At 34.7% G+C, this 12550-nt stretch overlaps 1 pseudogene; it reads left to right on the top strand.

The window, feature by feature from the left end:
• Positions 1-236: 236 nt before the first annotated feature.
• On the top strand, positions 237-335 carry LOC117199703 (uncharacterized; annotated as a pseudogene).
• Positions 336-12550: the final 12215 nt, after the last annotated feature.

The following is a 12550-nucleotide window of genomic DNA, read 5'->3' as shown; positions in this document are numbered from 1 at the left end:
CCACATCATTACTAGTTTTCTTTCAATAAAATATCCTCCGTGCATTCTACTGAAATTCTTATGGCTTTCTCTTATCTGAATATGTTTCTGAATTAAAGAACACTTATTAAATTATATTTTTGTACCAGTTATCACAGTCCACTACCTTGATTTCTAATATTTTAGATGCTCATAGAGCAGATGTTTGTAATAATGTAAGTTTACCTTATTTGCAGTAACTCAAGGCAGTATATCAAGTGCTCACTTGCGCAGCACATATGCTAAAATTAGAATACAGATTAGCATGGTCCCTGAACAAGGATGACATGCAAATTCATGAAGCTTTCTTTTGTTTGTAACAAGTAGTAAATAAACTATAGAATAATAAATATATAGAGTAATATTATACTACAGTCAAATAATATGATAAATGTTGCTTCAATGGCAACCATGTTACAATATACAAATGTATCAAAGTAGCATGTTATATACCAACTTACAAAATGTAACATGTTAAATATGTCAATTTTTTTTAAAAAGACAAGGTATTGTTTTTACATTTCATTGTTTTTTCTTTATTTTGAAATGTTTTCTTTATTTTTCTTTATTTTGAAATGTTTTTCTTTATTTTGAAATGTAAAACTGAAACTGAACAATGACCAGTGGGAGAAACTTATTTAAATGATTCATTTTACCTAGAAAATACCATGATAGCTGAATATGGTTCTAAACAACATTTTCCACTCAGTTCTAATTGTAACTTCAATTAAAAATACACCTGAAAAAAAGAATGCTTTTTGATATAATAGGAAGCAGTTAGGCAAAGTAATATAGTCCAATCTTAGCATATCTAATAACTTGAAACACAAGGTGCATCTTCTAAGAAGAAAGTCTATATCCCAAAGTCAGTGTCTATGTGCAGGATTTCAAACTTATGTCGAGTTATTGATGTTCAGAGAATCATATTCCACTGATAGAAACTTCTGGCTTTCCTAATATGTTTCCATGGAACATAATTCCATGCATACTCTCAGGTAATTTCCAGGGAGAATATCGGTAGGTTTAAAAATGTGGTATGTTAAAATATATTGCACTGATGTGCAGGTTCATCTTTCTGTTAGGTTGCCATTATTTGCTCAGGGGAGACTTCAAATGCTAACATAAGGTGCTTTGAACTTGTAAGATCTGTAAGGTTGAGATTTCTCACTCAAATCATAAGAAAAATAAGGTATCTGGCTCCAAATATATGTAAATGATGGAAATCATCAATCTCTCTAAAAGATATATTATGTTTTCTAATAATAACTCCAGAATGTGGTTTTTTTGTTTGTTTGTTTGTTTTGCGGTACGCGGGCCTCTCACTGTTGTGGCCTCTCCCGTTGTGGAGCATAGGCTCCGGACACGCAGGCTCAGTGGCCATGGCTCATGGGCTTAGCTGCTCCGTGGCATGTGGGATCTTCCCAGACCGGGGCATGAACCCGTGTCCCCTGCATCGGCAGGCAGACTCTCAACCACTGCACCACCAAGTAAGCCCCGTTGGAAGATTTTTAATCACAGCTTCAATTTCATTACTTGTAATTGCTCTGTTCATATTTTCTATTTCTTCCTGCTTCAGTCTTGGAAGGTTATACCTTTCTAAGAATTTGTCCATTTCTTTCAGTTTGTTCATTTTACTGGCATAGAGTTGCTTGGAGTAGTTCTTAGGATGCTTTGTATTTCTGTGGTGACTTTTGTAACTTCTCCTTTTTCATTTCTAATTTTATTGATTTGAATCCTCTCCCTCTTTTTCTTGATGAGTCTGGATAATGGTTTATGAATTTTGTTTATCTTCTCAAAGAACCAGCTTTTAGTTTTATTGATCTTTGTATTGTTTTCTTTGTTTCTATTTCATTTATTTCTGCTCTGATCTTTATGATTTCTTTCCTTCTACTAACTTTGGGTTTTGTTTGTTCTTCTTTCTCTAGTTCCTTTAGGTGTACGGTTAGATTGTTTGAGATTTTTCTTGTTTCTTGAGGTAGGCTTGTACTGCTATAAACTTCCCTCTTAGAACTGCTTTTGCTGCATCCCGTAGGTTTTGGATCTACGTGTTTTCATTGTAATTTGTCTCTAGGTATTTTTTAATTTCCTTTTTGATTTCTTCAGTGATCTCTTGGTTATTTAGTAACGTATTGTTTAGCCTCCATGTGTTTGTGTTTCATACGTTTTTTCCCCTGTAATTGATTTCTAATCTCAGAGCATTATAGTCAGAAAAGATGCTTGATATAATTTCAATTTTCTTAAATTTACTGAGGCTTGATTTGTGACCCAAGATGTGATCTATCATGTAGAATTTTCCGTGTGCACTTAAGAAGAAAGTGTAATCTGCTGTTTTGGGATGGAATGTCCTGTAAATATCAGTTAAATCTATCTGGTCTATTGTGTCTTTTAAAGCTTGTGTTTTGTTATTAGTTTTCTGTTTGGATGATATGTCCCTTGGTGTAACTAGGGTGTTGAAGTCCCCCAGTATTATTGTGTTACTGTCGATTTCCTCTTTTATAGCTGTTACCAGTTGCCTTATGTATTGAGCTGTTCCTATGTTGGGTGCATATATATTTATAATTGTTATATCTTTTTCTTGGATTGATCTCTTGATCAGTATGTAGTATCCTTCCTTGTCTCTTGTAACATTCTTTGTTTTAAAGTCTATTTTATCTGATATGAGTATTGTTACTCCAGCTTTCTTTTGATTTCCATTTGCATGGAATATCTTTTTCCATCCCGTCACTTTCAGTCTGTATATGTCCATAGGTCTGAACTGGGTCTCTTGTGGACAGCATATAGATGGGTCTTGTTTTTGTATCCATTCAGCGAGCCTGTGTCTTTTTGTTGGAGCATTTAATCCATTCACATTTAAGGTAATTATCGATATGTATGTTCCTATTACCATTTTCTTCATTGTTATGGGTTTTTTTTTTGTAGGTCCTTTTCTTCTCTTGTGTTTCCCACTTAGAGAAATTCCTTTAGCATTTGTTGTAGAACTGGTTTGGTGGTGCTGAATTCTCTTAGCTTTTGCTTGCCTGTAAAGCTTTTGATTTCTCCATCGAATTTGAATGAGATCCTTGCTGGGTAGAGTACTCATGGTCATAGGTTCTTCCCTTTCATCACTTTAAATATATCATGGTACTTTCTTCTGGCTTGTAGAGTTTCTGCTGAGAAATCACCTGTTAACTTTATGGGAGTCCCCTTGTATGTTGTCATTTTTCCCTTGTTGCTTTCAGTAATTTTTGCCAGTTTGATTACTATGTGTCTCAGCATATTTCTCCTTGGGTTTATCCTGTATGGGACTCTCTGTGCTTCCTGGACTTGGGTGACTATTTCCTTTCCCATGTTAGGCAAGTTTTCGACTATAATTTCTTCAAATATTTTCTCGGGTCCCTTCTCTCTCTCTTCTCCTTCTGGGACCCCTATAATGTGAATGTTATTGCGTTTAATGTTGTCCCAGAGGTCTCTTAGGCTGTCTTCATTTCTTTTCATTCTTTTGTCTTTATTCTGTTCCACAGCAGTGAATTCCACCATTCTGTCTTCCAGGTCACTTCTCCGTTCTTCTGCCTCAGTTATTCTGCTATTGATTCCTTCTAGTGTAGTTTTCATTTCAGTTGTATTGTTCATCTCTGTTTGTTTGTTTCTTTAATTCTTCTAGGTCTTTGTTAAACATTTCTTGCGTCTTCTTGATCTTTGCCTCCATTCTTTTTCTGAAGTCCCGGATCATCTTCACTATCATTATTCTGAATTCTTTTTCTGGAAGGTTGCCTATCTCCACTTCATTTAGTTGTTTTTCAGTGGTTTTATCTTGTTCCTTCATTTTGCACTAAGTCCTCTGCCTTTTCATTTTGTCTTTCTGTGAATGTGGTTTTCGTTCCACAGGCTGCAAGATTATAGTTGTTCTTTCTTCTGCTGTCTGCCCTCTGGTGGATGAGGCTATCTAAAAGGCTTGTCTAAAGTTGACTTTTTAGTCCACACATTTTTATGTGTATGGCCAATAAAACAGTGTGTAACTTACTATATTAAAGCAAGCAAGATACTTGCTTTATATATATATATATATATATATTGCAACAACTGGTAAAAAAATATATGTATATATATGTATGTATATATATTGTATATATATTGCAACATATATATATGTATATATATTGCAAAAACTGGTAAAAATCTGAGAACTTTGAAAGTACACAAATAATTTTACATTTGTATGTATGATATTTCGACTCAATACATATTAAATCCATAGTAGGTATATGTCAGTAATAGGTGTTGTGAATGTGAGCATTTATCTTTCATCTGTATTTCAGTGGTGTTGGAAGTTTCTCATTTGGTATGAGATTGTACTATATTGATTTCAAAAGAAAGATTTTGTGAATGTTGTTGTGCAAAATTATATAAGAATCGCCTTAAAATAGGAGTCTCCTTTAATATATATTTTGCCCCGAAAAATGAATCATGTATGAAACGTGAAAAATGAATGTTTCACGAATTATCAATTTACATGCAAATTTCATCAACTTTCCTATTATAATCATGACTCATTCTGTAAAGCCAGTAGCCCAGAATAGATTATCTATGACAGTGTATCTGTGAACTTCTATGCATTCACAAAAGGTTTTTTAAATGATTGCTGACCCCTGGATATTACAGACACACTTTAGTGTGTAAGAAGTAAAATGTGGTACACAACACACTGATTGTTTCTTGTTGAAAATATAGTATTTTTACTCCTTGAATTTAAGTATTAAAAAATCGTACCTTGAGTAAATGGCCAGCATACAAGGCAAAACATTAGATTCTGAGCCATTAAATTATTTTATCAAAAAACAGCTCTTATTATATTTCTAGTGTGTCCAGGCTATGCAAAAGACATATATTATCCTTGTTACCTAAACACTGTGATTATTTTCCTTACCATCAAAACCATGTTTTCCTCAGCACCCCCATGCACTCATGTTAGCTTGAATATCCTTGCCCTGATTCCTGATAGTCAATAAACATGAATTCTGTGTAACTTCTACAGTATTGATTTTAAGCATAAGAGCTTTTGTTGACAATTATTTTAAAAAACTAACTAAAACATTAACTCTTATGAGTATGGAATTTATTGCATTTCACCCAAAACAGTCTCTCTTATGAATAGGTCTTTTTTCCTTCCTTGTGAATTCTAACTTTTAAAAGAATATCTGGGTTTTCTCCTCAACCTTCATCTCAAATTCTCTTCAAAGCTTTGAGGATGAATAAATGCTGTCATGGTTACTTAGATCCTGAAGTGGTGAACAGCAGTGGGGAGAGCAGACCTGACTTCCTCTTCATAGTTATAACCACATGATAAACACAACTGTATTTCCCGTAGTGTGCAAGGGAAATCAAAGAGAAATATTTCTTCTTCATTCCTTTATGTCCCACAGAGATGGAAATCCAAATTTAATGTCACTTCTGTTTATGAAATACCTTTGTTGTGTGTGAGTCAATAGTTCCATGGTTAATAGCACTCCCATTCAGTGGGCTCTGGCTTCTCATGTGTGTCCCAGCTAAGGGTCCTTTAAGAACAAAGAACCTGAGAACTTTCTCTCTTTACATAATTTAGGCCTAATTTATACCAGCATCGCACCTGGACTTTGAGGTTTCTGTTGCAGGAGGATGAAGCAATCTCTTTTGTGTGTGTGTGATTATGGGAAAAGCCATCTCCGTGTATCTCCCCAATCTTCTTCCCCATTCTGCCTCTTCACAGTCGTTTTTTTTGTCATTGTTTTTGTTAAGGCAAAATAAAGGGATTAACATATTAAGCCATATTAGTCATGAATGCACTAAAAATTGTTTTTTAAATTCATTTAGCAAGTAATTTATTCAATTCACATCTATCTTGAACTAATAATGGTAAGCACTTAATCTAATTTCTGGAATTACATCAGTGAGAAAGACAAACCTACTCCTTGCTCTCATGGAGCTTATGTCTACTGAAAGAGATAAGACACCCAGTTTAATCAACAAACAAAATACAGGGGCTTCCCTGGTGTTGCAGTGGTTGAGAGTCTGCCTGCCAATGCAGGGGACACGGGTTCGAGCCCTGGTCTGGGAGGATCCCACATGCCGCGGAGCAACTGGGCCCGTGAGCCACAACTACTGAACCTGCGCATCTGGAGCCCGTGCTCCACAGCAAGAGAGGCCGCGATAGTGAGAGGTCCATGCACGGCGATGAAGAGTGGCTCCCGCTTGCCGCAAGTAGAGAAAGCCCTCGCACAGAAACAACGACACAACACAGCCAAAAATAAATTATTAATTAAAAAAATACAGTTAAAATTATATAATTGAATAGTGTAGAGGAAACAAGATGGATGAGAAGGATATGGCCAATGAGAAAGGCAAAGGGATTAGATTACAGAGAGAAGAACCAATATATTAAAATTCCTCGATGTGTGACAGAACTTGGCAAATTTCTGGGATAGAAAGAGGGCTACTTGGTGGAAGGTGGAATTACTTCCCAAATTAGAGAAAGCCTCTAATGTACTTACAGGTTACTTTTAACTTATATGAGTATATATATCTAAAACAGATCTCTGTAGACAAAATACACAGTCACCCCTCCCCATCTGTGGGGAGGATTGGCTCCAGGACTCTCCGCGGATATCAAAATCCATCCATGCTCCAGTCCCTTACATAAAATGGCCTAATACAGTTGCCCCTCCGTAACCATGGATCCACCTGTGGTTCACTGAATCCGTGGTGGCAGGAATCCATGAATATGGAGGGCCAATGGTAATTGGTTCTTCTTTGTTAATTCAATCTGGCAAATTGTAAATTTTAATTATATTTGCACCATTCACATTTATAATGATTATTAATACATTGATATCTCTTATGTTTGCCAATATTTCTGCCTTTTTTGGTATAAATTGAGCATTTTAAATGGTCCCTTTTTATGTTCTTTCTTAGCATACCAATTATTATTAAATTTTTACTACATGCCCTAGAGTTCACTATATAACTACTGTAAGTCAACCTACAAATAACACTGTCATTTCACCTGAATTTCAGGAAACTAAGCATAAAATATCCCCAATTCCTCTTGCCCATGTATTGTGGCATTGCTGTCATTCATTTCACCTGAACAAATGCTATTGCAATCCAATGCATTTTTACAATTATTACTTTAACTAGACAGTTATCTTTTAAATCCGTTAAGAAAATAAAGGATTCTATTTTACCTTGATTTATTCCTTCTCTGGCCTTCTTTCTTTCTTTATATAAATCCAAGTACCTAACCTATAACATGTTCTTCTGCATGCAATATATAAGCTCTTTACTTCACAGAACTGAAACCTTACTTGCATATTTTTAATTAATGAGACTGTGAAAAAATATAAAAGGTATCATGAAATTATTGACTTGCTTAATGCTACACATTATAAATATTTGATATGAAGGCACAAGAACACCATAATCAATACCATTTCATATAAGAATATTCAATAAATACTGACTTATATTTTAAACTTTTATTAAATGCTGTAGCTGTTATAATTTCTGAGCTTTTAAATTCATCAACAAATCCGTATTTGCCACATTCTCTTGCCCTTAGTACCTGTGTGTTATTCCCTTACCTGTAACTTCCTTTCATCATATTTACCACTTGCCACAAAATTAATATAACTCAAGAGTAGTGCCAAATTGACAGAGGGGTGTCCACCAAAGCTATTCATCTACTTTTTAAACTAATTTGCACCTCAATTTAATAAGTCCTTAAATAAGCCTCTATCATCTGCAACATAGCACCTTCTCGAATTTTAGATGATGCGGTATATATTTTTATTACATTTTGACCTGCAGGCCCACTTCCAGCACAGAAAGAAGAGAATATAACCTCTGATATAGGTCTGGTACTTTAATCACTTTGGCAAAATCAGAAACTACTTGGAACAGCACACTGACCAATTTGCTACTAAGTAACCAGTTACTGCTCATGGAAAATAAAAACATGGTTTGTTATATTATGTTTACAGATTTTTTTGGCCTTCAGAAGGTTTGTTTCCCCTCAAACTTTATTTTAATATAAACAAAGAGAGACTCAGAAAATAAACATTAGCAAAACAGTAAAAAATAAAATCCCTTTATAGGAAACGTCTTGTCCTGAAAGAAAGAACCACATCAAACCCAGCAAAAGGCCAAACTCCACCTTTCTGTTTGCTATAGTGATTCCATCTGCAAAAGGCCGACATTTGGGGATTTTGAGGCGATGGTGAGGAAAACAGATTTAAGAGGCCAGGTCTTCTCAACAAATTGACCAAATGCTGTATTCAGATATGAAAAATTGTATTAAATTCTTACTAGAAAAACCACAGTATACTTAATAGAGAGAATTGAGACAATCAAGTAAGATTATAGATATATTTAATGAGAGTAACATAATCCATAATTATTAACTAGGAAACATTATGAATGAAATCAAAAAGAACAGCCAAAAATGACTGTAGGCATGATTGTAGGCTGTTTGGGTTTAAAAGTCTCAAGTGCCCATGATTCCACCACATTCATTTTATGTGAAAATAACCTTTTCTGAACCTTTTATATATCTTTCAGAATGCCAGAGGAAAAACTATTTTAATTACACACTTTTGCTATTATTTAAAAAATAGCACTTTTCATTTTTATTTTCCTCGTTATCCCTCAATATCATGGAATTCTCACCATTCGTCTTAATCTCGTAAATTATAATTCATATGCTTGAAAAACAGGAAATTGAAGGCTAATTGATGAGATCAGTCCTTTTTAGTTCCTATGGGTCTATTTCATAAATATAAAATATTTAATTGGTCGTAAGGCTAGAGGGTTTTAATTTAGAATTTATAAAGGAAAAGGAAAGAAAAATAGATATTCCTTAGGATTGAATAATTAAATTTCTGGGTAAAACTTAGTAGGAATAAGGGTTCTAAATTCCTTAATTCACAGTTGAAGACACCAAGACCTAAAGAAGGGAACTTATGGATTAATAACTCAAATCCCCATGTGCTGACTCTCAATTCAGTGCTCCTATTGTCATAAAACTGTGGTGCATTTTTTACCCTCTTTGGCCATTCTTTTCTCCTTTCTGCCTTTAATTATGTCCTTCAACTGAGGTACAAGACATTGAACACAATACATTGACCACTATTTTCCCTGTTTATTTTGCATGGGTGTATCTGAAATAAGTTTACCTGAAAATTATGAACTGTAACATTTTGTCCACATCATAAAATGGAAATTGCTAAAGTTTTCCAATTTTTTTTCGAAAATCCTATACTCTCCAATACAAGAATATGATTTAGCTCATTGAACCAGCAGCTTTTCATAATAAGTTGCTCTTCTCTCTTCATTCTGCTAAGATTTCTCAGAATTCCCTAAATCTGTGTATTGGAACACTCTACACAGGCTAGAGTATACTTATGAAGGGCAGCAGGGATGGAGATCTTGGAAGACACTGAATTGTTCTGAAATTAAATTAGCCAATCTCTTGGAAATTGAGTCCATAATATACTAAAGAAAAATGCATTTGAAATGTCACTGCCCTCCAATAAACACTCACTGTGCTAAATTCTAGCTTGGTGCTGATTTTTAACAGGCAATCATAAACCTTTTGAAAATAGGGTTTGCATTTAAAATGCTTACATTTAATTATTAAAAAAACTCAGGTGTCTGAATAGAGAGAAGATACATATTTCCTTTTGTTTTTCCAAGAGAGTAGAAAACTTCAGTGATTGTTTTCGTATGATACAATAACTTTGACTCATTTTCTTTAAAAGATGTTATTAAATACAAAAAAAGAAAATAAATGTATTAAGAGTGCACTTATATGCATTACATTTCAACAACAATAATTGCTGAAACTGGGTCTTTTTACTTAGCTTCTGGGCTACGTGTCATCCACACGCAGAAACTCCAAATGTCTTTTCACTCCTTTTTCTTATGTCTTTTAAAAAGAAATGAGGCTAGCTAGATTTGTGTGTACCATCCAAAAAGCTTCCTATGTCTAACTGGTTTCCACAGACAGAGTGGCAAAAGTTTTATACAGCAGAATTGCCCATAGATAGCAACACAATGCAATGAACTATTTTTAGATCCCCTCCTCTATTCTCTGTTATAGCATAGTCTATCCGTAATAGCAAAGTCTCACAAAGTGAGATGTCCATTACTGTGAATTTCAAATTGCACACTGCTGCAGTCTTTGTATCCTAAAGTACTATGTAACGTATCCTAGGTAATCATTTATATTTTCCCATTCCTTTTTGTTTTTAAATCTGGCCTGTTACCAAGAGAGCAAAGCACAATTGAAGCATGACTACGTGTTTTACTGATCAAGCTGTTGCTTGAAGTTCCCTGAACCATCCAGCTATAAATCCATAGCTTAAAAAATCTGGCATATAAACAACAGATCACTGTCCAATGGAACAGAGATTGTTACTGCAGAGGAGGAAAGAGGTTGAAAGGTTGGGAGAAAGCATTTGATTCAGCAAAGGAATTGAACCTGAGAATAGCTAAGGGACGCTAGGCTTGCTGCATATTTGAATACTATATTAAGCATACTGTAAGAGTAACTGCAGTGAATAAGAACTACAATCTTCATTTCTTCTTTATCATTCATTGGCAGAAATTCTGTTTGGGCTGACAGGGCCAATAAAGTAGACACAAGAAATCATTTACTAGTGAGATATGAAATCAAAAGCATAGTGACGTAATAAATAGCTAAAATATGGGCATTTTTAGCTGTAAACACATTATTAACTCTGACACATATATAATATTTTATAATTTGGGGGAATTTATTGTTATATTCCTCAAGACTTTCAATATGCTGGGATGATTATGGGACAACATAATTGCTATGAGAAAATAGAATATAATATTTTTAACAGGTTCAGAAGAGTATATAGCAAATAAAGATTGGAGAATACAAACTGGGTTTCACTGTTTCCCATTTATGTTTCCAATGAGTTTTACAAAACCCTGTTTTCTTCTTTAATTTCTTTTTGTGAGAATTCAGGACTTCGCGTGCACATGTGGGTGTCACTTTCATGTGCGTGCTTGCTGAGGCTTTGCAAATGTGCACAAGGATGAAACGGGATTGACTGACAGGAAGTGTAAAGAGAAAAGAGGTTAAATATTGGGGGAGTATAGAATAGTTTATAACTGGTGAGATTTGGGCAGGGAAGGAAAACAGAACTCATAGAATACAAGCTTTACACAAACACTTAACATTTAAGCCCCGACTTAAGAATCTGTGCTTGAAAGGTGGGGCAAGATCCAAACATGCTGAATGTTTTTCAATGCACTTAACAGTCTCATTCAATGAAATAGTGTTTAACCAATAACTGCTGTTTCCAACCCTGAGAAACTGTTAGTTTGGAGAATGTGTGGCTCCTACTGCAACCCAAGAACTTTGCAAATAATTATCTTCACTCATTGACATTGAAGTAAATGTCCCAATCTCGACTAAATGTTCTAATCACTACCGTTATTTCTAGGCTCTGGCCAACTTTATAATTTCTAGTAGCAGGTGCCCCCCATCCCCCCAGCACTTTTAGTGCTTTCCTGACTGCCAGCCCCTAAAAACTATACTCTCCCAGGAAACCTGTCTTGGCATAAGGAGTATATAAGTTCCTTTTTCTCTTTCTAGTAAATGCTGAAATATAAAACAACTATGTCCTTTAATTTAGTGTAAGTATAAACTTCCAATTCCTTTCCATGCCACCTAATTTCCAGAAGAATTCCTGGGTTACACTCCCTAACACACTGGCATTGTATTGCATACACTTGGCTTCTACAGGAAACATCTAGTATTGAAAGGGACATCACACATTGTTGCAAGACTAAACTCAGCAGTTTTTACAACATGCCCTGACATTGAAGTTGTAACCATGTCAGGTAAGTTTTTACTCTCTTGTAATATTATAATTAATATTAATGTTATATAAATGCTATTGAAGATATTTTCTACTATTATATTTATTCCTAATCTAGGCTGTTCATCAAAGTTAACAGAGTAGTACATTTTAAAATATGGGTTTTGGAAGAATAAGTGATCTGGAAGATAGAATAATGGAAATCAATCAACCAGGGCAGCAGACAGAAAGGCAAGTGAAAAAAAAAAAATGAAAGCAATATATGAGACCTGTGGGATAATATAAAGCATCCCAACTGACACATAATAGGGATCCCAGAAGGAGAAGAAAGAGAAAAGGGTATCAAAAAGGTATTTGAAAAAATTATGGATGAAAATTTACCAAACCTAAAAATGGAAACAAATATCCGGGTACAGGATTCACAGAGGGCCCCAAACTAGATGAACCGAAAGAGACCTGTACCTAGACATATTATCATTAAAATGCCAAAAGTTAAAGAGAGGATTCTAAAAGCAGCAAGAGAAAAACAAAGTGTTAATTACAAGAGAAACTCCATAAGGCTATCAGTTGATTCTCTACACAAATAGAGATTGCAGGCCAGCAGGGAGTGGCAAGATATATTCAAAGTCCTGAAAGGGAAAAACCAGAAACTTAGGATACTCCACCCA

The sequence above is a fragment of the Orcinus orca genome, chromosome 17, assembly GCF_937001465.1.
Source record: "Orcinus orca chromosome 17, mOrcOrc1.1, whole genome shotgun sequence".
Classification (NCBI taxonomy): Eukaryota; Metazoa; Chordata; class Mammalia; order Artiodactyla; family Delphinidae; genus Orcinus; species Orcinus orca.
Note: the sequence above shows the minus strand (reverse complement) of the source record. Positions and strands in the feature narration are given on the sequence as shown.